Genomic DNA, 22,689 nt, shown 5'->3' with positions numbered 1-22,689 from the left:
ACACACACGACTAGGGAGACTTCTCTGTACACAGTGGTGCTTAGTGCATGGTGGATACTGTACACAGTGACTGATCAAAACAGCAGCCAGCCACCTGGTGTGGCTCAGTGGTTGAGCATTGGCCTATGAACCAGGAGGTCATGGTTCAATTCCGGTCAGGGCACATGCCCAGGATGCAGACTCCATCCCCAGTGGGGGTTGTGCAGGAGGCAGCTGGTCAATGATTCCCTCTCATCATTGATGGTTCTACCTCTCTCTCCCTTCCTCTCTGAAATCAGTAAAAAATATTTTTAAAAAAGACAGCAGCAAGAGAAAAGTATACGGGGAGCTCCAGATCCCCTTTCAACTTATCCAGTCCTCCTGGCTCTCCCAGGAGAAGGGGCTGTGATTAACTTAAAATGATACCACGTCTTCTATTGCCTGTGTGTCAAGTACCCTTTAGACTCAGGCACTTCCTACTGACTCCTCACCCTTCCTCTTGTTAAATTTTGAACAATGTATGCCATTTTACACCTCGGAGCTCAGAAAAGGCGGCACAGCAGTGGGTGTATGCATGTGACAGAATGTTTTTATTCCACCCCTGAAAAAAAAGCTCCCCGTTTCTGACACACTGGAAAATGTACAGCCAGAGAGTGCTTGAGGCAAAGATGCCACCCCAGCCTTACATCTGTCTGCTTCCATTTGTCTACAACTGTGCTCAGAGATAAAACAAGCTTTCCAGATGTCACCGCAAGCAGGGCTCATATGCTGACTTCACGGAGACACCAGTGCCGGCTGCCAGCATAACAGAGTTGTAAAACTAAAATATTTAAACTCCGAGCTATTCAACACAACTTCGAATGTCACACAGGATCTTATTTCAAGATTAATTAATGTACACCCCGATAAAATAATCATGTGTTAAAAATAGAGCTGGCTGGCATGCAAGTGGATCTAATTTTCCTCTTTCCGACTGTTCCAGTGACACACGCTGCATCGCGTGGAGAATTCCCGAGAGAGCGCACTAATTTCGACACGTGCACACCCATCAAGCCCTTAAGTTTTAGGTGCCCTGTCTTAAGAACCTCTAAGTTTTCACCGTTTGAAACAGACACAATGAACCTAAGATGAACAAAAGCAATAGGCCAGGCACAGACTATAAAGACATTTCCACTGTGAGGGGAAGGCCAATGACGAGTGATGGGGAAGATTACTAAGAGGCGCTGTTTCACGCATGCATATGTGAGGCTTGGCTGCAGGCCGCCTGGTATCGGGAGATTGACTGTTTGTTTGAGAACACAGTATCCCTGTGGTTATAATTACAACCACTGTACGAAAGCCCTCTTTTGTACAGTGGTTTCATACTATCCTTAACACAGAAGAGCTCATGGCTCCTGAGCTTCCTGAAAAATTCTTTACACTTACACTTACACACACACACACACACACACACACACACACACACACACACCCCGAGTATCTCTGGCTTCCCTTTTCTCTGGACCTGCATAACTACGTGGTTTTCATTGAGACAGTTTCGGGGAGTTCAGCTTTGTCCTAAAGAACCACTTCTAACAACATTAATGCAGGTGCTCTGAGCTTGAAAGGGAAGCTGACTCATGGTTGGGTAAGCAAAGCCTCCAAGTCCCTTCTAATTCTAGTGTTCACCTGCTCGGTAAACCTTTCCTAGCCTGGTTTGCGTTTTTGCAAACTTGGGTGAGGAGTGTCCATTAAGCACCCGTTACTCGAAATCCTGGTTCGTGAGCCATTCTGGATTCAGAGGCCAAATCCAGTTCACAGCCACAAGCCTTCTGCAGTTTTTGCTGATTTTGACAGGAGACCAACGTTGCATTAGCCCAGTGGTGGCATCATACGGGTCTGTCAAGGCTGGTCTTGCACCCCCCTGCCATCATCTCCTGTCACTGGCACTTACAAAAACAAACATGTTCCATGCAATCCATTCCTTCACTACACTATGCACTTCCGCGAAGCAATAGAACAAAACGTTTATGTGATGGCTTTCCAGGGAGACCATTTATTGAGAGGGAAAGGGAGTCAATTACTCTGCTTTCCCACCATCCTGGATGTTCCCATCTTCTCTTGAGCTGATCTAAGTTCAAACCCTCTGAAAATAAATCACCCCAAAGCACTCAAGATTTCCCTAAAGACCCCAGCAGGCTTCCTGCTTTGTGTGTTTCCACTGGTATGGTGGGAGGCTAATGTGTTTTCGGGATGTTTGTTTTAATGCTAAGGACTTTACTGAGTCAAAACAACCTGCGCTGGTGATCCATCTCCTTTGAATGATTTGGGGCCTCTTCCCCTCCTCCTATTTCAGCCCGAGAGGGAGAGACTAGTGCAAAAGGAACTAGTGCAAAAGGAGTGTTACATTTCGGTCATTTCTAAGAGATGGTATAGCAGTTCACTTCTCGAGGTAAAAATCTCCTTCCTGGCTTTGCAGCCTCCATGTTTCTCCTCCGTTTGAGGCTGGGGTAAATGTCTAGGTTGGGGCATGAAGAATCATTGCTGAAGCCCATTTTGCACTTAATCTTAATCCTCCCTCCTCCCATCACCATTATCAATATATACCCATTTCAGTCTCCTCCCAGGACTCTAGCTGAACTATGTCCTGTGTCAAAGGTTCTCTCCATAAAGTTGTTTTGAGGGATGTTTACTTAATCAAAGCCTAATTTACTGTGTTTCAAAAAAAAAAAAAGTACATTCACACAAACATTGAAGGATACACCAGTCTCTCAAATTTTTTAGCTAAAATTTACTTTCTGCTCTTTGAAGCTCTCCTGGGTTTCTAGGGGGGAGTGCAAGGAAGTAAACAGCAGCAATGTGAGAGACACACATGGCATCTTTCAGCTTACCTTTGCCTTTGCAATCCACTGGGGGATCGAGGAGTGGCACCCTCTCTACACTCTCCGTTCACAGATGAGAAGAGAGATAGCTGAGCTGGTTACCTGGTTGCCTAAGGGCAGGGGGTGAGCCTAGAGCTGGGCTGGAGGTGCAGCAGTTTACTTCCAGATCAACTAGGACTCCTAGTTACTAGGAGCACAGTCTTGAGGTCCACTGTCCTCCCCTGGCTGCAGCCCAGAGCACATACACGCAGCAATAAGCCTGCTCGCCCGGAGAGAGCCTGCTCTGAACACGGGCACTGAAGAGGCTTCTCTCAGGCCCACATCTGAATACAGCTGCGTTAAAAAAAATAACCCAATTTAACAATTCAGAAGTTCTGATATATGTTTTATGAAAACGTACGAGAGACCTAAAAGCCACGGAGAGCCATAACTTTGAGCTGCCTCATTTGTTTCCCTTTTATTACAGTCCTGCACGGTGGGCACAGGCCCTTCACTGAGGAGAGAACATTAAATCTCTATTCTAAACTGTTTCAGCAGAACGATGTTAATAGTTGAATATTATTTTGTCTGACTGATAAAATTCCATCCAAATCAGACCAAAGAGAGCACTGAACCCCGGCCAAGTCCTATGAGAGAAGAGCGACGAGCCATCTTCAGAAACAATCATTTCTTGTCACTCTTCACACCTCAGTAACAACATTTCTACTGCTCTGTACCGCTAAAGCCGAATACCTCACTGACATTGGCTGCTGAGAAATAAACATTTCTGTGGGTCTTCCTTCATAAGGAAGGCGGCCGTACGACATATTCTTTTCCCTCTTTACATGTCTGTTTGGTTCTTCCTAAGGCAGGGTCAGTAGGAACCAAAGGGAACACACGAGAAAACTACTTTGTTTCCATGGATATTTGACCACAGATGGAGAAACAGGACAAGATTTATGTTTAGAAGAGAGAGTTCAATGCTGGAAAATATTCAGGCATCCGTGTGATCCAATTCAGCAAAAGCCCTAATGCTACCCACTTAGAAACTTACCTTGTGATGCTCTTTGTCTTTGTACTAACGAACTACACACCTCACATGGTACAGAGAGGCACTTATATTTCAGTGTGTCGTTACACACACTTTCAGTAAGGTTAGCCCCAGACCATAGCGATGTCCTTAGGTTTGAAAAGTTTCTAATTGTCTATCAAATTCACAAGAGTGTTTTTTTCTCCCCAACCTACACTATATCTCGATATTCCAAATATCATAAAAAATAATATATTAACAAGTCATAAGTGAAGAAGCATGTTCGCTCATTGTGATAAGCTTTTTAAAATAATCAAACAAATGACAAGTACTAATAGGCAAAGAGGGTTTACAGAACACTAACATGCCTACACTTAACCTAACTGAAAAATTACACTGAACCTAGTTTGAACTCACATAAATAAATTAAGCAACTCTGTGGAAACATTCAGAGTGTTTCTGCATGAAAGCTACTGTGTCAAATGTTTTAGAGGGAAACAAAATTTTTCTAATTGGCAAATAAATGGTTCTATCTTTCCATGCACTGAAGTTATCTGATTCAGGGCTCAGCCTGAAAATACTTCAGATTAAGTGTGCTGCTTTAGATATTGTATTGGCTGTAAATTCCCACTTAAAAAAAAAAGAAGCATTTATGAAATATTTGAATCCTAATCCCTAACATTCAGTTAGCTTTACTCACTAGCCAATCAAGGAACAAAGATTAAAGTCTAAACCAGCTCAAACTAAAAGCAAGTTTAAAAGGCAATGGCCTGGGCCATCTTATCAAGGCTGCGGTGCTAGCAGCTGCTCTCTGAGTTGTGCTATGCCACCAAGGATGGCAAGAAGAAGAAAGATACCAGAGAAGAGGCCAAGAAAGACAAAGACCCAGGGAACAAATCTGGAGGCATGGCCAAAAAGAAGACGTGCTCAGAAGTCAAAGTTCAGGACATGCTCAATAATCGAGTCTTGTCTGACAAAGCAACCTTTGACAAACTCCATTAACGAAGTTCCCAACTACAAGGTTATAACCCCACCTGTTGTCTCTGAGACTTAAGATCCGAGGCTCCTTGGCTAGGGCAGCCCTTCAGGAGCTCCGTAGTAAAGCACTTATTAAACTAGTTTCAAGGCACAGAGCTCAAGTCATTTACACGGGAAACGCCAAAGGTGGGGATGCCCCAGCTGCTGGTGGAGATGCATGAACAAAAGGTCCCAGCAGCTGTAAAAAAGTGGTAAACAGGGATACGTGACAGATGCCTTTATTTTTAGCAAAAAAATAAATTAAATTAAATAAAAAAGGAAAGAAAGAGACAAAAAAAATTACTGATTGGTAGATTTCGTCAAAATTATAAGCAAAACATTTTCAGGAATCACGAAATCACCTACGTCATGTTTTACTCATTACTAATGACCCTGTTTTCCAAAATGTTTAGCAAGTCCTTTCAGTATGAATCTTTGTACTAAAACAATGGCATTAAAAATTACCATAAAAATTTTCTAAGCCAGCACAGTCAAATAGAAATAATAGTAATTTTAAGTTTTTAAGTAACAATAAAAATGTAAAAAGAGGTAAAATTAGTTGTTGTTTTTCGAAAACTTAGCTTTATTATATTTTACTTGACCTAACATGTCCCAGATATTGTCAATTCAACATGTAATCAATATAAAAATAGTTAATATTTTACAATTGGTATTTATATTAAATCTTCAAAATCTGGTAAGTATTTTACAATTTACTGCTCATCTCAATTCTGTATGGAATACTTGAAATGTGGCTAGACAACTAAGGAAATCAATTTTTAGTTTTATTTAAGTTTAAATAGACATGTGGTTAGTGGCTACTGTATTAGACAACATAGGTCTATAGTTTAATAAATCTAAGTCACTTTGTATTGAGATAATAGTTTTAACATATAGCAAAATCCTAGGACTAGAGAAATCTGTTAAAAGGCAGAGTATAAAGCATTAATCATTGGTGGTGCGAGGGTAGGAGGGCCCAGTTGAAATGTTGTATATGCAAATATGATCCATGGTTTACATAAATGTGTCTCTGACATTTTTCATTTTCCATGCACATGTGTGGTGATGTGTGATTTAGCATCCTGAGGAGAAAAACACATCACCCATCTTCAAAGTCTTGGCTGATATTTTATGTTACTCGCCTTTCTCCTCCCCAAAGGCTAACTCCATGGCAGGCTTGAAGTGCTTTCAAAAGGAAGCATTCTTGAGTGATTTGAGTGTTACATAAGGAGGCTGAAAGTTTCTACCAGCTAAAAACTGCGATCCCTCCATATGTTCAGGTGACTTCAAAAAATGCTAACACAATTTGAGGAGGCAGCAGGAATTATTGCTCAAAACCTCTTGTGGTAGAATAAGAGCCCTTCAGTGTCTGCTACTGATGAATTAAGTGAACTGGATCAAGTTAAGTTTCACAATGCCTACTTCATGAACAAACCATTTAACCTTCCCTTGAAAAAATGTTTTTCAAAAAAAATAAATAAGAGTATCTTCCTATTCTCCCAAGGATACCTAGATACACATGTTTAATTTAACATCTAATTCAAATACCAGCCCCTCCAAGTCAGAGAATGCTCTCCGTATTATTATTAGTGTGAAATCTCATCTTCCCCTAAATTCTCATCAAAATAAATACCTTTACTGGAATAAATTTTAGCATCTATTTACTTAGTATTATATGTGTGTGGTTAAGTACGTCTCTTTTCTGTTAGATTATGAGCACCTAGAGCAGTGATGGTGAACCTTTTGAGCTCGGCATGTCAGCATTTTGAAAAACCCCAACTTAACTCTGGTGCCATGTCACATATAGAAATTTTTTGATATTTGCAACCATAGTGAAACAAAGATTTATATTTTTGATATTTATTTTATATATTTAAATGCCATTTAACAAAGAAAAATCAACCAAAAAAATGAGTTTGCGTGTCAGAGGTTTGCCATCACTGACATAGAGGATGGGACCATGGCCTTATGTTCTTACTAGAGGCCTGGTGCACGAAATTTGTGCATGGGTAGGGTCCCTAGACCTGGCCAGCAATCAGGGAAGATCAGGGCCTTCCGGCTGCCAGCAGGCACCTTCCTTCATTCTGCACCGCCCCCTGGAGGTCAGCACATCATAGTGAGTGATTGAATTCCTGGTTTCCCAATTGACTGCCAAGAGGACACTCTGCATATTAGTCATATATATATATATATATGTCTCCCACACCAGGTGCTCAGTACAGGTGTGGCAGATAAAGGTACTCTGCAGTCTCTGAAGAAAAGATACAAAGAGAAAAATTTAAGAGGGGACCCCTAATCTCAAGGGGCTTTACTTTCTAGTTGATATTAACTAACAATTAAAATGCAACACACATGGTGTAATGTCAGAATTAGCACTCCCTAGCATCCAGGTGCACCCAGGCTAGTGGAGGATCCCTTGGAAGAAAGATTCAAGCAGCCCTGGTAGAATGGGTCAGTTATTTGGAACACCATCATATGCACCATTTGTGGTCAGAGCACATATTCAGATTGCAGGTTGGGTCCTAGTCCTGGTCTGGGTGCATATGGGAGGCAACTAATTGATGTTTCTTGATGTTTCCCTCTCACATTGATGTTTCTCTCTCTCTCTCTCTCTCTCTCTCTCTCTCTCTCTCTCTCTCTCTCTCTCTCTCTCTCTCTCCAATCAATACAAACATGCTCAGGTGAGAATTTAAAAAAAAGATTCAAGCAGGATCCTTTGGGAACTGAACAAGCTGAATATAAAACCCAAGCTCCTACAGGCGAGATAGCTCACTAGGAGCAGAGGCCCAGGGCTGGAGGACCAGTTTGGAGGAGGAGAGGGCAGTGACATGGTCACAGCAGCAGCTTCCCAGAGGGCATAGAAACCAGAAGCTGACATTAGAAATGAGAATGGGACCGTGTTAAGAATGGCATGGGGAGCTAGGACAAATATTTTTTATTTATGTTGCAGTTAGTGAAAAGCCACTGAGAATTTTGAGCAGCAAGTGAAATGTTGAAAGTGGGATTTATGGAAGAAGGAGCTGGCCACAGCTTCAAGGATGTACATAGCTGGAGGCAAAGGGAAGGTTGGCTATTCAAATAGAGAGGAAGATGCATTTCCCAGATGACAAGATCTGTTAACTGACCCGATGTAAGAGGAACAAAAGTAAAAATCAAATATTTTTTCTAACTATACTGAATACCTTGACAGTTGGAGAAGTGATAGTAATTCTAAGTGACTGGGAAATGAGACGGCTTAAGGAAAGAGATAATGAACTTCACTTGGGCCATATTAAAATGAAAGAGATGGTAGTCAAATTAGCAGCTAAAGATATACATTTTAAGTTGTTCACTTGCAGCCTGGCTGTGTGTGTGCACACGCCAGTGTGAAAGGAATGTGATTGGTCTCAGAACTATTTTCACTGCCGTTTAAATCTCATTTCTTTTTTATGGTATACAGAAACAGGAAACAAATAAAAAATTATGACCACATGTGTGCTTATGCTACAAGCTTTATCAAAATCATTATTCCCTCTATAATATATATTGATGTCCACAGCATGCTAAATAAACTAGTACACCACACTCTAGTATGCCCAGGTACTTGTTTTTACTGACTGATTTATGAAGAGTCAGTTGGTTGTTTGTTCTCAGACCTGACTATGACAGTTTCATCTATAAATATAGTTTCATAATTTAATAAAATATTATAAAAATCAATGAAATCCAACTGTAGAAGAAAAGGTTCATTCTACAGAAACTAAGCTAAATGCTTTTGGAAGTGCTGGAGAGAATGGGTCACTTAAAAAAAAAAACAACAACAATACCTGCTGGTGTGGCCAGACAACTACAAAAGATTACAGAATTCTGAACCCAAGACTACTCATCTGTGTCGAAGTTATAGGTTCACTTTAAAGCAATTGAAGGTGAGAACCTTAGTGATACATTACGGGTGTCATTTATGTAAGAATTCAATTAGAAACTTCAATGAGCACAACCACCCATACCTCGAAAGTTTGGCTATCCTCAAAAGTTTGGAGAATGGATGCACATTTACATGTTTTAAGTTTAAAATGCTTAAAACATGTGGTTAGATTTTAGTGAAGTTTCACCACATCAGCTGATTAACTAGCTAACTATTGGTTCTGGCTGCAAAAGATAAGAGGGGTTTGCTACTGCATATGGTTTCCGCAATGTAACAAAAGCACACACTGAGAAATAATTTAATATGTGTTTACCTGGCAGGCTGTAAAGGTGTTCCTGCTGAGATGTTAGGGTCCATTGAGAAATCACATGACATACGAATTTCTGGTCTTTTAGGAGTATGTGCCATGCATCCAAAACTAGCAAAATCGCCACCCTTTGGGAACGGCAAAGTCCTGCCCAATGTTTTGCTCCTACAGCTATCCATAAAGTCGGCTCAATTAACGATGGGTAGTAAGCTTCATTACAAATCAGTCACAGCAAACTGCTGCTAAAATCTTTATGGGCTATCTGAAATGGTTTCAACTTAACCAGTAGGTAAAAATTTTTACAGGCATTACTAAGATGGCATTCTTCATCATCATTAGCATAAATAACATTCAGAACATTAATGCTTTTATGAAAAAAATTTCCTGTTGATCATCTACACTACAGAGTATTAAATAGATTTAGAACTCCCCAGCTCTTATTTTATTTCATTTTTATTCAAAGGTTTCATAGATAAAACTGTAATTGAGCGGATTAAGCCACTTTGCTTTCACATAAGTCCTGTTCTGAAGAAACAAAGGGTGCACACAGAGGAAGCACTTATTACCAGCAACTCCGGTACAGGTAAGCAAAGCTGCTGAGGTGTGTTTTTTAGAAAACACACACAAACTAAGGTCCTTGAAATACCCACTTCCCAACCACTGTTCCTGATAGACTGTAGAATCAGAAAGAGGTGCTGTCTCCCCTGTCTGACCCCCTGTAGATCTGGTCAACCACCTGAAGTTAAAAGCCATAAATTACAAAGACCTCTTCAAAGTTCAACATCAAAACAATTTTGCCACAGGGCGCTAATTATGGTTTCATTTAGAGCTTTCTTGATTGTCTATCATAAATATGGCAACATTCTAGGTAGACCATATGAACGAAATGCTGAGATAATCCTCCAGATCAGTGGTTCTCAACCTTCTGGCCCTTTAAATACAGTTCCTCATGTTGTGACCCAACCATAAAATTATTTTCCTTGCTACTTCATAACTGTAATGTTGCAACTGTTATGAATCGTAATGTAAATATCTGATCTGCAGGATGGTCTTAGGCGACCCCTGTGAAAGGGTCGTTCGACCGCCAAAGGGGTCACGACCCACAGGTTGAGAACCGCTGCTCCAAATCCATAGTGGCCTCCTTTCCTTAGTTAATAAACATTTAAAACATACCTCCACTGTGCAAGGGACTGAGAATACTGAGCCAAACAAGATCCTCAAGAAGCTTACCTAGTTAATCAAGAGCTGGGCAACAAGATAGAAGAAACAAGGCAATGTGGTTGGTTCCATGCACACAGGACCAGCCGGGAAAGCCTTCCTGCAGGTGTCTTCTATGCCACACCTGAAGGGATAAGCAGGTGAGGACGACCCATCTAAGCAGAGCTAGCAGCAGGTATGAAGGCACTGAGGATGTAGGAAAGTGCGGCATGTTTAGATGGAGAGCAGGTCGATTGCAAAGATGAGAGCAGGCAGGAGATGAAGTCTGATGAGGCATGGGGATGGAGAGGCAGGCAGTCCTCCACTCCCCTAATATATTTAGTGGCTGCTTGCTGCATGTTTGGTTCTGTTCTAGGCACTGGGAACATGACAGTGAAAGTTAACAAAACACATGAATCCCTATTCTGATGGAGCTTAAATTCCTAGCAAAAGAGAAAAGTAATAGGCAAGCTAACTAAGATAGGGACTATGTTAGACATGAATATGTTTTTAAGGAGGAAAAGCAAAGTAGGGCAGGGGGCTCTGCAATGTTTGGAATGGAAGGAGGCTGAAATTTTAGGTTCTTGTAGCCAAGGGAAGACTGTGGAGGAGGCTTCGGTGTCAAGATCTAACATCTGACAGGTAAGCCTTTCAGGAAGAGGAAATGGCAAGGAAACCAGTGTGGCTACATTTGAGTGAGGGAGGCAGAGAAAGTGGGAGATGCGGTCAGAGGGAAAAGGAGGGAAGCAGGCCTGGTAAGCTCAGGGCTTGGGCCTTTTACATGGAGAGACCTCTGAGTTCTGATCAAGACTTGGCATGCTGTGTTGAGGAGTCCGGACTTTTTCTCCACCCAGGAGAAAGTCACTGAAGCATCATCAGCAAGAATGACCCTGTACGAACTGGAGGGGAGAACAAATTAGATCAGTGATGGCGAACCTATGACACGCGTGTCAGAGGTGACACGCGAACTAATTTTTTTGGTGGATTTTTCTTTGTTAAATGGCATTTAAATAAATATCAAAAATATAAATCTTTGTTTTACTATGGTTGCAAATATCAAAAAATTTCTATATATGACACGGCACCAAAGTTAAGTTTAGGGTTTTTCAAAATGCTGACATGCCGAGCTCAAAAGGTTCACCATCACTGGATTAGATGCTAGAAGACCAGTCAAGAGGCTGCTACAAAGATCCCGAAAGGAAAGAAAAAATGATTAGGGCCTGAATAAGGTGGTGATGGAACATCAACTCTTATCTAAACTATTAACAGATACTAAAAAAGGATGACTGTAATTTAGCCTACTTTCCTTTCCTGGTCTAGCATGAATGAGAGCAGCAAGAAGAAAAAACTCAGCAGCAACCATTCCCAAATGTTGTTTCAATTCAAGACAACATGAAGCTGCCTTTCTGTTCCAGACAATGGGCCCATTCCTATCCTAGAGGTCATGTCATCAGCTCTGAGGAATGGGGGCATGAAGGCCAAGAGACATTATGGACTTAAGCAGACCACATGCTCAAAGCCACTGCACAGTGACACAAATACCACTTTGACACAGTGTGGCTCCTAGGGCACCTGTTAATGGTGGGCATGTCTTGTCTAGAGATTTGGATCTAGTAAACCTCAGGGACAGGGGGACTTAATGTGCGTATTACACAAATGTACACGAAGAGGCAGGTGGGGCTGAACTGAGCCCCAGCCTGGCTCACCAGGACCAAGCCACGCGCTCTGGTTTTGAATGTATCTGTTCTAATTTCCATAAAGGCTCAGCGTAGGCTAACCGATGTGCATTGGAAATTTTTTTTATTTATTTTAAAGCAAGGAAGGGGGGGAGAGAGAGAAACATTGATTGTTTGCCTCCCACATGTGCCCTGACCGGGGATGGAATATGCAACCTGGGTATGTGCCCTGACCAAGAATCGAACCCACTACCTTTTAGTGAATGGGACAATGCTCCAATCAACTGAGCCATACCAGCCAGGGCGAGGTGATATGCATTTTAGTCAAGGCTCCCAGAAGACTGAAGGGAATCGGACAAGCTGTGGTCAGAAGCATCCTAGACTCAGGGAACATGACACTACTCTGGACTAGACAGTTCCTGCTATAGAAGATTCCATCTCTTTTCTTTGTAAACGTATGATGTCACAACCCACAATGTGCCCCCTTTTTGCTGAGATAAAGTATTTAGAGACTGCATTCCCTCCCCAAATGATTCTGTTTAGAACACATGCACAAAGAATTTAGGTTTATTTCTTCAGAACCAGCACTGGACTATTACTAATAGCATCATTATTGTGCCTACAACAAACATTCAAAAGGGCCCTAAATTGTACTTAAGCACAATTACCTTAATGCCAGTTGAGATTTTATGATACAACTGTGAGACACTTTATTTTTAAGGCAGTTTAACCTGCTTCATTCCTAAGAACAGACATTTAAGTTTTAAATCTAGGGTTCTCAATACGATGATTAAGCTATGCTCAGCAGTTTCTTTAAATATTTAACAGAATTTTCATCATCTAAATATTTATGGCAACAACAATGCCAGGTGTGTTTTGTGTGTGTGTGTGTGTGTGTGTGTGTGTGTGTGTGTGTGTTTCTTCTGTTTGTCAGAAACATCTTTCCAAAGGTGGGGAGAGGGTTGCCTCAACAATTAAAAAAAAAAAAAATCCTACCAAGCTCTTTAGAATCCTGGAAATTGACGAGAAAGCCTTCAAACATGTCCATGCAAGGGGACTCTGCAGTCCCTAGGTACCTAGCAAGGTTGCTGCCTTGAATGGAAGTTTGCAGGGCTAATGTCTGGAGAGGGTTTTCTTTTGAAGTGAGTTTCTCCTGCCTCACAGACTTTATTTTCATGGCTGCGGCCTTTCAGCAGCATTTCCCTCGTTATCATGATGTGTTGATGCTCTTTTCCTGAAGATGGTAGAATAATTCCATACATTAGGTATGACCAGATCCTCCTGGGAGTCTGTCCAGCCGTGCTGGTTATGGCTCCAGGGCTTGCCCCAAGGCCGGCTCTGAACAGCCTCCTTTGGAACCGCATTGTCCCAGGGTTTCCTAGTCATCTCGAGGGTGTGAGGGAAGGCGCTTATATGGAAAGACCAGTATCCCATACCTCATTTCTCCTAAAGACATCGCCATGCAGTAGGTGTGGGCAGTTATTATTCTGTCCATTGTTGATGATGAAAGTACAGGACTGAGAATTTTAATGATGTTATTTAACATCGTTTTACTGGCAAAAGTGGCGATAATACATACCCTTTGAGACATATCTGAATATTACATAGTCTCTAATTCATCAATTCATTTCCAAATATTTATTGATTGATTATTACATGCCATACAATTGCACTGGAATCCAGGTACACCAAGTCACAAAAAAGAAATGATCAGTCTGATGGGACATATGTACATTTAATAAACAACCAGGTAAAGAAATATACAGCATTGCAAAGTGTAAAAAGTGCCATGAGAGGAAGGTACAAGAGTTAGGAGAAGAGAAAAGGTCATTTAGATTGGGTGATACTGAGGTTGAGAACTGAGCAGGAATTAGCCAGGGGAAGAGTCTGAGCTACAAACAGCTACCAAGATATGGGGCACAGCGTGCATGCTTGAGGGGAAAGAGAGTTTAGCCAGTCATAACCAGGAACAGGTAATGAGCTTTCAAAGAATCTTCTCTCTGTTTCCTACTGTCACCTGTTTTGAACTATGGTGCCTGGTGCTGGGAAAGAGTACTTTATCGGCAGTGAGGAAACCTGGATTCCAGTTCCAGCTCCTCCACCGTGTCCCAATCTCATCTCCCTGACCTGATACCTCCTGGGAGGCAGTGATCTCCTCCATCAGAGGGGGGTCAAACCATCTACCTGAGATACTGGATATGAAATGGGGAAAAATGTGAACATAACACAACAGAGAATCTGAAAATGCTAGACACATTTAAGATATTATTAGTCAATAATATTCTTATTACTAATAACATTCTTATTAGTTAATAACATTACTTTACCTGCCATAAGAGGAACACAGGTATGTATGTTCAGCTCTTTTATAAAAAACACAATGTAAGCAAATTCAAATTTTAAAATATGTATACTAGCAACTATAGTTGAAATTAACTACATTCTTACTATTTGTTGGCCACTATGTCAAGCTCTTTACATGCTATCTAATTTAATTCTTATGTAAATCTTCCATGGTGGATGTTATCATTTTCATTTTTCAAATGAAAAAACTGAGGTTCAGACAGGTTAGTGTCACTGAGGTCATGTGGATGTTAGTGATCAATTCCGGTTGTCTGATTTCAGAGCCTATGTTTAGGGATTTCTTTTTAAACGAATCTATTGTTAATTAAGTATTAATTATATTACTATAAAATAACCTGGCATTTTAACCAAATCATACTAAATCTTATCAATTGTTCCTTTGACATATCTCAAAGCCACCCCTTCTCCTGCCATTTGCATGGCCAACAAAAACAGCTCCTCCCTGAATATCAAACTGTTTTCTGATTGGTTGTTCTCCCTACAATATCTTCTATCCTTAATACATCTGCCCAATTAACTGATATCATACCAACATATTCAGAACTCAGCTTCCTGGCTGTCATTCCTTCACTCGAAACCTTCAGGATGGCCAGACTATCTCAATTGTGAAGACCACATTTTGTATTCACAAACTCACCGAGCCTTAGCCCTGCCGCCAGCTGCTACCACCTCTATCCCACCTCTCCACAAGCCCTCCAGCCCAATAGTTACACTCATGCTGACTCTGTACCTGGTTTTCACTACATTCCTTCTCCCCCTTGGCCCGCTCCAAGAATACTCCTCACCATTCAGAATCCCACTCATCCAACAACATTCAGCTAATGCGCTGCATTAAGCTTCCTCCAGTCCTCAGTAGCCTTACTTGTTCTCAAACCAGGGCACTTAAGGAGCATACAATGGACTTGACTTTTTGCCACCTCTTGCGTTCTTATTTAATAGCTGTGCTTTTAACTTCCTAAATGTATATACTTTGTCTCTATAACCACATGAGAATTCACAGATGGCAAGAATAGCATTCTTATTTTTAATTTTACAGGGCTCAAACCCAAAGCAGAAAATTCAAAATGTATCTAGAATGAATAGTTCTTGCCCTCAAAACATGTCCTTCATGTGCAATGTAACAATGATAGTCTGTTTGGTCCTTGCCCAGCTGGTCACAAATGCAGGTCTGCATTGTGCCAACCCATCCTGTACATATGTTTGCAAATTGCAGCCAAAGGACTTAGTTTTATGGGGTGGGCGGGGCAGGGCACAAAGGAGAGAAAAATAATTATCATTTATAAGGTTTAAATAAGGCATTAAAAAGAGCATATCGAGAGACAAAACAGAAAACATGCCTTAAAAAATCACACTACTACTTAATATCTATTTGGTGCTTAATACCTAATAAAATGCTTTCACAGGAAAGAGAAGGTAGTTAATGGGTTGTCACCAATAACTGGCCATCAGTATTTGAATCCATATCTACAAGGTGCTATCTCTTCCATTATCACAGTATACTGGAAGAGATAGCACAGTATACTGAAGCAGAAGATAGTGGCTAACAGCATGGACTCCAGAGCCAGACCATCTGAGTTCAAATCCCAACTCTGCCACTTAACTAGCTGTGTGATTCTGAGCAAGTTACTTAAATGTGTGACCTCAGTTTCTTCATCTGTGGAATAGTTAGTAATCATACTACATAGAGTTGCTGTGGAGATAAAATGAGCACATATACACTTAGAACAGTGTACGTGCTCTATAGTGTTTGTTTTATCATTCTACAATATGCTCTTTACTAATGAGAGAGAGAGAGAAAGAGAGAGAGAGAGAGAGAGAGAGAGAGAGAGAGAGAGAGAGAGTGTGTGTGTGTGTGTGTGTGTGTGTGTGTGTGTGTGTGTGTGTGTGTGTTTAATTAGCTTTCCAAACATTCAGCTGAAAGGAGACTTATCATTCATAGAAAGGGTTAGGGTTTATTCTTTTCATAAAAAATCTTGTGGAACAAGGGAAATAACTTACCTTATGCACCAGTGATGAAAACCAGTCCTCAACACATCTCTTGACCAATGATAATGATATCATGCTTTTTTATGTAATGTTCTTAAAAGTTTCCCACTGTCAACACTTTTCACACATTTTATCCTCACAACCACTCAATGGGAAGGATGGGCAGATGGTTGAGTGTCCAGATGGTGGGCGAAAGGAAAATTAAATGTTAGATTCAGAGAAGTTAAATGGCTTGATTAGGGCCAAGTAAAAAGTCACTTTCACAGTGCCCCATGCCTGCTTTTAAAACTAAACCCAGTATCTCCACAAGCTAACAGCATTTCTCTGGCGTTCACATATACTAGGGTACACTCAAAATCTAAGAAGAATGAATATAAGTCCTATAAACTTTCTCTCCTCACCTAATTTGATAAAAATGTTGATCCTATCCATTAGGGACAGGGTGAGTGGCTAAGTAGGTTTATTACCTTCCTCTGTGTTGACCCTAACCAACACTCAAAGGAAGGCCAGGGAACTAAGGTCTGTGTGCCATAAACTCTGGTAGGATCGCCAGAAGTCTTGTGGGTGACTGTAGACACTCACAGAAAACTGCGGGGTCTGGGGCATCAGCTGAAATGCTAGAGAACTGAGAAAAAGTGAGTAAACCTGAGGCGTATCAGGACACTGCCACTTTCTTGCATGTTTAAAATGCATTTTTTATTTCCTGGGCATTGTTTGACTCTACATTTCCTAACACGTACTTTCTAAATTGCCAGTCCCAGGAAAAAGGTCTACCTGGATAAATAAGTTTGGGAAATGTACCATATTCTGGATTTTTTTTTTTTGGGGGGGGGGTGGGGGAGTCAGGAGAAGAAGGGGAAATACACAATGCTTGTCAGCATATTAAAAAGGTCTGAGAAGTATTAAATAAAAAATGAAGTAAAAACTTTTTAACCCAGGCTTTTTCAAGCTCATCTGACATTCGTACCCTTTAAGGTATAGCACTAGCTACCATCCACAGAAAAAATGCTTTAAGGAAAACCCTTGGGAATACTGGTTTAGACACATTTTTTCCACTCTTTTGTTTCTCCTCTTCTTTTTATTCTTTGGACTGAAGAGCTCACTTGAAGAATATCTTTCTGGTACTCACTTTCTGTCTGTGAAGACTTAAAATCAAGGCCCTCCTTGTGTCTGAAGAGGTTATAGAATCAAGTAGAAAAAACTAGACCAAAACCCTAGTCAGAATTGCAGCAAACCATGCTTGACATAAAAACGCAGTGCTGCTCCGTTTTATCAGATTTCCATCAGCAGTTAGATTCATTCTGCTGAAAGGAAGGGTGTGGATTGGCATCCAGGCTCTCAGTTAATGACAACATGGGGTTAACCCCACAGAAGGCAGACAAACACATGCATAAATACCAGGTGGTTTCATGGGGCCTCACGAACCAGCTCAAAGCAAGAGCGATAGCAACCATGTTCTGATTCACTCTAGATGTATGGCATTGGGACTTACTCAATGAAACCTTACCAATAAGACTTTCCAAAAGCACAAATGAGAATTGCCATGATAGTTAAGTGAATGATTTCTTAGCACAAGATAATGTTTTATACGAAGCAGAATTGTGCACAGTTTCATACAGAGAGAGCATGTACACACACACACACGCACACCAACAGAAAAGGCAAGAAATGCAAAAATAAAATATCTTAACATGTAATATGTATGGTTTACCTCCTACATTTTTGCCCCAAAACATTACAACAAGCACCATGTCTATGCAGCAGTGGTGTGACCGGGAATGAGGGCAAAAAGGAAGCAAAGCATCCCTCTTCCAGGGCCTCGCTCCAAGCACGACACCACGGATGAGCTGGAGGAGAGGAATAAATGGCCAGGTCCTCTACTGTATCCTCCAACAGAGCCGTTCAAAGCACTTTTTGCTCCTTTTTGTTTTTCTAAGGAACCTGCTTTTTAAATCAGAAACACAAACTATATGGGCACAAAGAGCATGAGGAAGGGGGAAGGATAATCATGCATCCATCAACACCACACAACAAGGCCTCTGGGAACTAGGTCTCAATCAGACAGTGACATGACAAATTCAAGATACGGGCAAGTGGGGTTCAGCCGCCTCCCCTAAAAATCCTGATTAATGATAATCTGGCAGAGTTGACTTAAATGAGGCACCTGTAATTATGCCTGGCAACTTCTTTACTATCATTGATAGCTATAGATATGACATTATTTATTCAAGTTTTTATTTGTCACCAGAATGTTAAAAATATATATATGGATGTACAAACTACAAATCAATAGCAACTTTATAAATATTTTAAGTATCATTATTTAGCAATTACGTAGGCCTCCACATGTGCCAACACTATACGATTTTTAACATGCCAATAAGCCCATTAAGTGTATTTATGCTGATAGTTATAAAGTTCAAGGGGTTTCATCCAGGAAATATAGTTCAGTAATAAAAACAACCATATAGTAAATCAGAAAGCAAATTTACTCCAGCCAAGAAATGAAGATACCCTGATCTTATAAACCTACTCAGCACCTACAAACAAGTCAGAATCCAGAGGAAAATCTGCAGGCAGTAATACATCGCCTGCCTCTATCAGATGTCCTCCTGACAGCATCACTCCATTCCCTTAAGTCATAGTTTCCTCACCTTAAAATGAGGATTCTTTGTCTGCACTATATGTAAAAATGCACACAAAGATAAATGGTAAGTCATCATGGTCCAAAGGCAAAACAGTAATTTGTGCAACTTACTGAGACTCAAACTTCTTAGAAGTTCTAGAAGTGACTGCTTTAATTCTCGGTTACATGTTAGCAAGTCCAAATATTGTGAAAAAAATATCTCCCTCTTTCATAATTACATCCAAACTATACAAGATACTGTGACACATTTATGTCCAAAATGGCTTAGTCAATGATAATTCTGCTGCTTTTCTGAATTCTGATTAAAATGTAGAGTCTTAAATACGAGAGATCCTGCATGCTGCAAACCCTCAAAATACTGGAGATATGTCCAAGATTTGACAAAAATTCGTAATCTCAGATCTTTTATACAGAACTAAGAAGAAAGTTTCAATCTTGAAACTGCTTTCCAATCCTGATCAAGTAATACAGAAGGTGAAAACCACAGAAGCATCTAATGGTAACAAGCAGCTCCATGTCCAGGGATCATTATTTTAAAGGTCTCCTCTTCGAACTGCTTTATCATGTAGTCGATCGGAAGGACAAGGCTGACGTCAAATGCCTGGTCTGAACCCCAGTTGTCTACTTACTACTTGCAATGGAAGGGGAGGCAATACCCGGATTAATCTTCTCTTGGTTTCTTCATGGGTAAAGTGGGAAGAGAGGGGCTTATCTCCCAGGGCTACTGGGAAGATTAAATGAGACAAAGTGTGTACGATCCTCGGCACAGAGCTCAGATATAATGGCACCACGAAGGCAGTGCTCCCCTACCTATGAGGAGCAAATGATGTCCCACCTCACGCTGAGATCTGCTAGTAACAGTCAGCTCTGCGTGGTCCCCAGTGCCGACATTTTTCACTCTAATCTTTGTTTAGAGAAGGAGTAAATAATCCAAACAAAGAACATTCCAGGATGCAGTGCTGATGGTTCCATGATAAGGCAGGGCCTGGCACCAACATCAGGCCTGGCTATCTATGAAGGTGAACACACATAACTTTGATAATGAAGCTGTCTCCTGATTTATAGAAGCTTCCCTGTCTTAACTCCTGGGAGTCAGAGCCAACCAAGATCTGGAGAAAACTGTGCCTGGAGGGGAGGAGGGGGGTGGTTAAATATGCAGCCAGGATTTAAACAGGGAAGATTTTAAGTTTGAAACACTAAAGCTGTTCTGAAAGAAAACAGTATTTTAAGTTCACAGAGAAAACATTTTAAAGGAGAGTCCGAAAGGCTCGAAGTCCCATCTAGAGGAACAGTTACATTACAGACAAAAAAACATTTTATACACCGTCCTCCCCTAAACTCACTCTTTACCACAGTGCCAAAAACTTCTGTGAGGTCATCTGAATTTCATTTCAGCATTCATAATAGCATTAACACCCCGGGAGAACAACTTAGTCTCTTAAAGCTGAGAGGCCACGGCCTCGTTTTAGCACGCTTGTAGACTGGTCACAGGTACACAAAGTCTCACGAACCACATCTAAACTCTCTTTCAAAAACTCTAGATCACTGCAACCCAGCACTTCCCCAAATAAACAGTATAACCATAGCTTGCTGGTAGCTCTTTTCACTTTTATTCCAGAGACTTAGTAAGAAATGGATTCTGAAAAGCCAGTTGGAAGAAACTGGCAAAAATATCGGTCCGTGAAAGCTCTTAAAAAAGCTATCATAAACTTTTCCCATTAAAACTTGGATGAAATTTGCCAAAAAAAGTTTTTACCTTTTTAATGGCCAAGTGTAGATTGAAAGAAAAATCGTACTGAATCTCACAAACTTTCTACATGCATAACGAGTTTTTGGACAAGTCACAGAAATACGAGAGTAGATGGAGGCCACCCACTAAGGCCCTGGATGGGACCTCAAAAGACCTTCAAGAGGACATCATTTATCAGGGAAAGTCCCGGACAGGACCAGTTCTTTCCCGTGACTATTCTTGTGCCACACTCAAGCCACACGAACTCCCTGCTCTTTCCTAGGCATGGCTCATGATTTTCTGCTCCCGTGCCATCTGGCAAGTTTAAATCTACCTACCCTTGCTGGCCCAGATTAAAAAGAGGAAAAGTCTCTATGAAGCTCTCTCAACCTTCTGGGATGGAAAGCACCTTTATCCCTTTTAAGAATTTCCACAGCACTTTACATCCAAACATCCGATATTGCATTGCAGTTATTTAGGGAGATATCCCATCTCTCCCTCTAGGCTGCAAGCCTCTTGGAAGAGTACCTGTTTTCCTTCTTGTGTGCTTCGCAAATAGCAACTGGCTCGTACCAGGCCCACAGTCAACATTTACTGGGTGAATCAATGGCCTTAATTACAGGTAACATTAGTGTCACTCCAAAGACAGTGGAGGATACCTTCCTATTTGCCCAAAAGGCTGAACCAAGGAGAGTTTCCCAAAGCAGTTACACCTGCACAACACTGCCCAACAATGCTTCACACTGCACTCCCAACGAGAATGCAAATTCTATAAAGGCTTTTAGGTACTGATGTTGATTACCTATCAGGGATTTTACTAGGCACATGAAATATCAACCGAAGTAACACAAAGTTATTCTGTTGCTGAGAAATTTAAAGCCTCCTGAGAGAAAAAAAACACGTAAGACAGGGAACACGGGTATATGATGTTATTTACTACAACAAAAGTCTGTGTTGCGTCTCTGACCACAGTTCAGCATGCTTCTGCTCAATAGGTCCTTACCATTTTGGTGAAAGTCAACTTGGACATTTTACAACAGATGAGTCAAGTCTTAAATAGGTTTCAATATGCAGGGCAACTGTAAATCACCACAAATTTGCCATAAATAATACGGAGCAAAAGAGAGACATCGTTTTTATACTTCTCGCCACTAATAGTACAAACCGACACAATTCTTGTCGATTCTCTCACTACAAGTGTTTCAAACGACGATCCAGCCTGTTTGATATTGATGCCATCTATGTGTTGTACTGGATTACTGAATTCCTCCAGTTTCTTCGCACCTAAATTTGTTTAACACGTTATAACCAGAATAATTTTCCTGCCATGAAATTTTCATCATCTCATTCGGCAGTTCAAAACTCTCATTGGTTCTTTACTGCCCAGGGATCCAAACACAAACTTTTCACATACTACCCTAGCTTCCCCTCAACAAGGTCACCATTTCTCAACAGCTTTCCTTTTTTTGTTGTTCTCTGATCTGTTATACTTTGCACATCCTCCTCTCCTAACTTAGACGCCCACTTCACCTTATCACATCATCCTTTATTGGCACCTTTCCTACCTGGCACAGGTCACAGTCCTCCGGGAAGCTATCTTTCAAAGGAAGCCACCTGAGCCCTGGTATCTCTTGCTATAGGTCAGTGGTTCTCAGCCTTCTGGCCCTTTAAATACAGTTCCTCATGTTGTGACCCAACCATAAAATGATTTTCGTTGCTACTTCATAACTGTAATGTTGCTGCTGTTATGAATCGTAATGTAAATATCTGATATGCAGGATGGTCTTAGGCGACCTCTGTGAAAGGGTCGTTCGACCGCCAAAGGGGTCGCGACCAACAGGTTGAGAACTGCTGCTATAGGTCATCTCTACACTTAAGTCCTCAAATTATAACATACAAATGTCTTATTGGTGTGTAGATTTTGGCAACTGTAGCCCTATGGCCATTTCATCCAGGATAGCTGCTTTACAGACCTGGAGGCAGGAAACACACCGATGTCTCTAACCCTCACCT

At 41.1% G+C, this 22,689-nt stretch overlaps 1 protein-coding gene and 1 pseudogene across 5 annotated transcripts in view; one reads left to right on the top strand and one right to left on the bottom strand.

The window, feature by feature from the left end:
- BNC2 (basonuclin zinc finger protein 2) overlaps window positions 1-22,689 on the bottom strand; it is a gene marked incomplete at its 5' end in the record, with an annotated part of 427,294 nt that overhangs the window by 58,115 nt on the left and 346,490 nt on the right. The gene's annotated exons all lie outside the window — the stretch shown is intronic.
- On the top strand, window positions 4,673-5,048 carry LOC308528368 (small ribosomal subunit protein eS25-like; annotated as a pseudogene). Its single transcript has one exon. The product of its transcript is annotated as a small ribosomal subunit protein eS25-like (transcript).

The sequence above is a fragment of the Myotis nattereri genome (assembly GCF_964212035.1).
Source record: "Myotis nattereri genome assembly, chromosome: 12".
Lineage (NCBI taxonomy): Eukaryota > Metazoa > Chordata > Mammalia > Chiroptera > Vespertilionidae > Myotis > Myotis nattereri.
The sequence above is the reverse complement of the archived record's forward strand: the minus strand, read 5'-3'. Positions and strand labels throughout refer to the sequence as shown.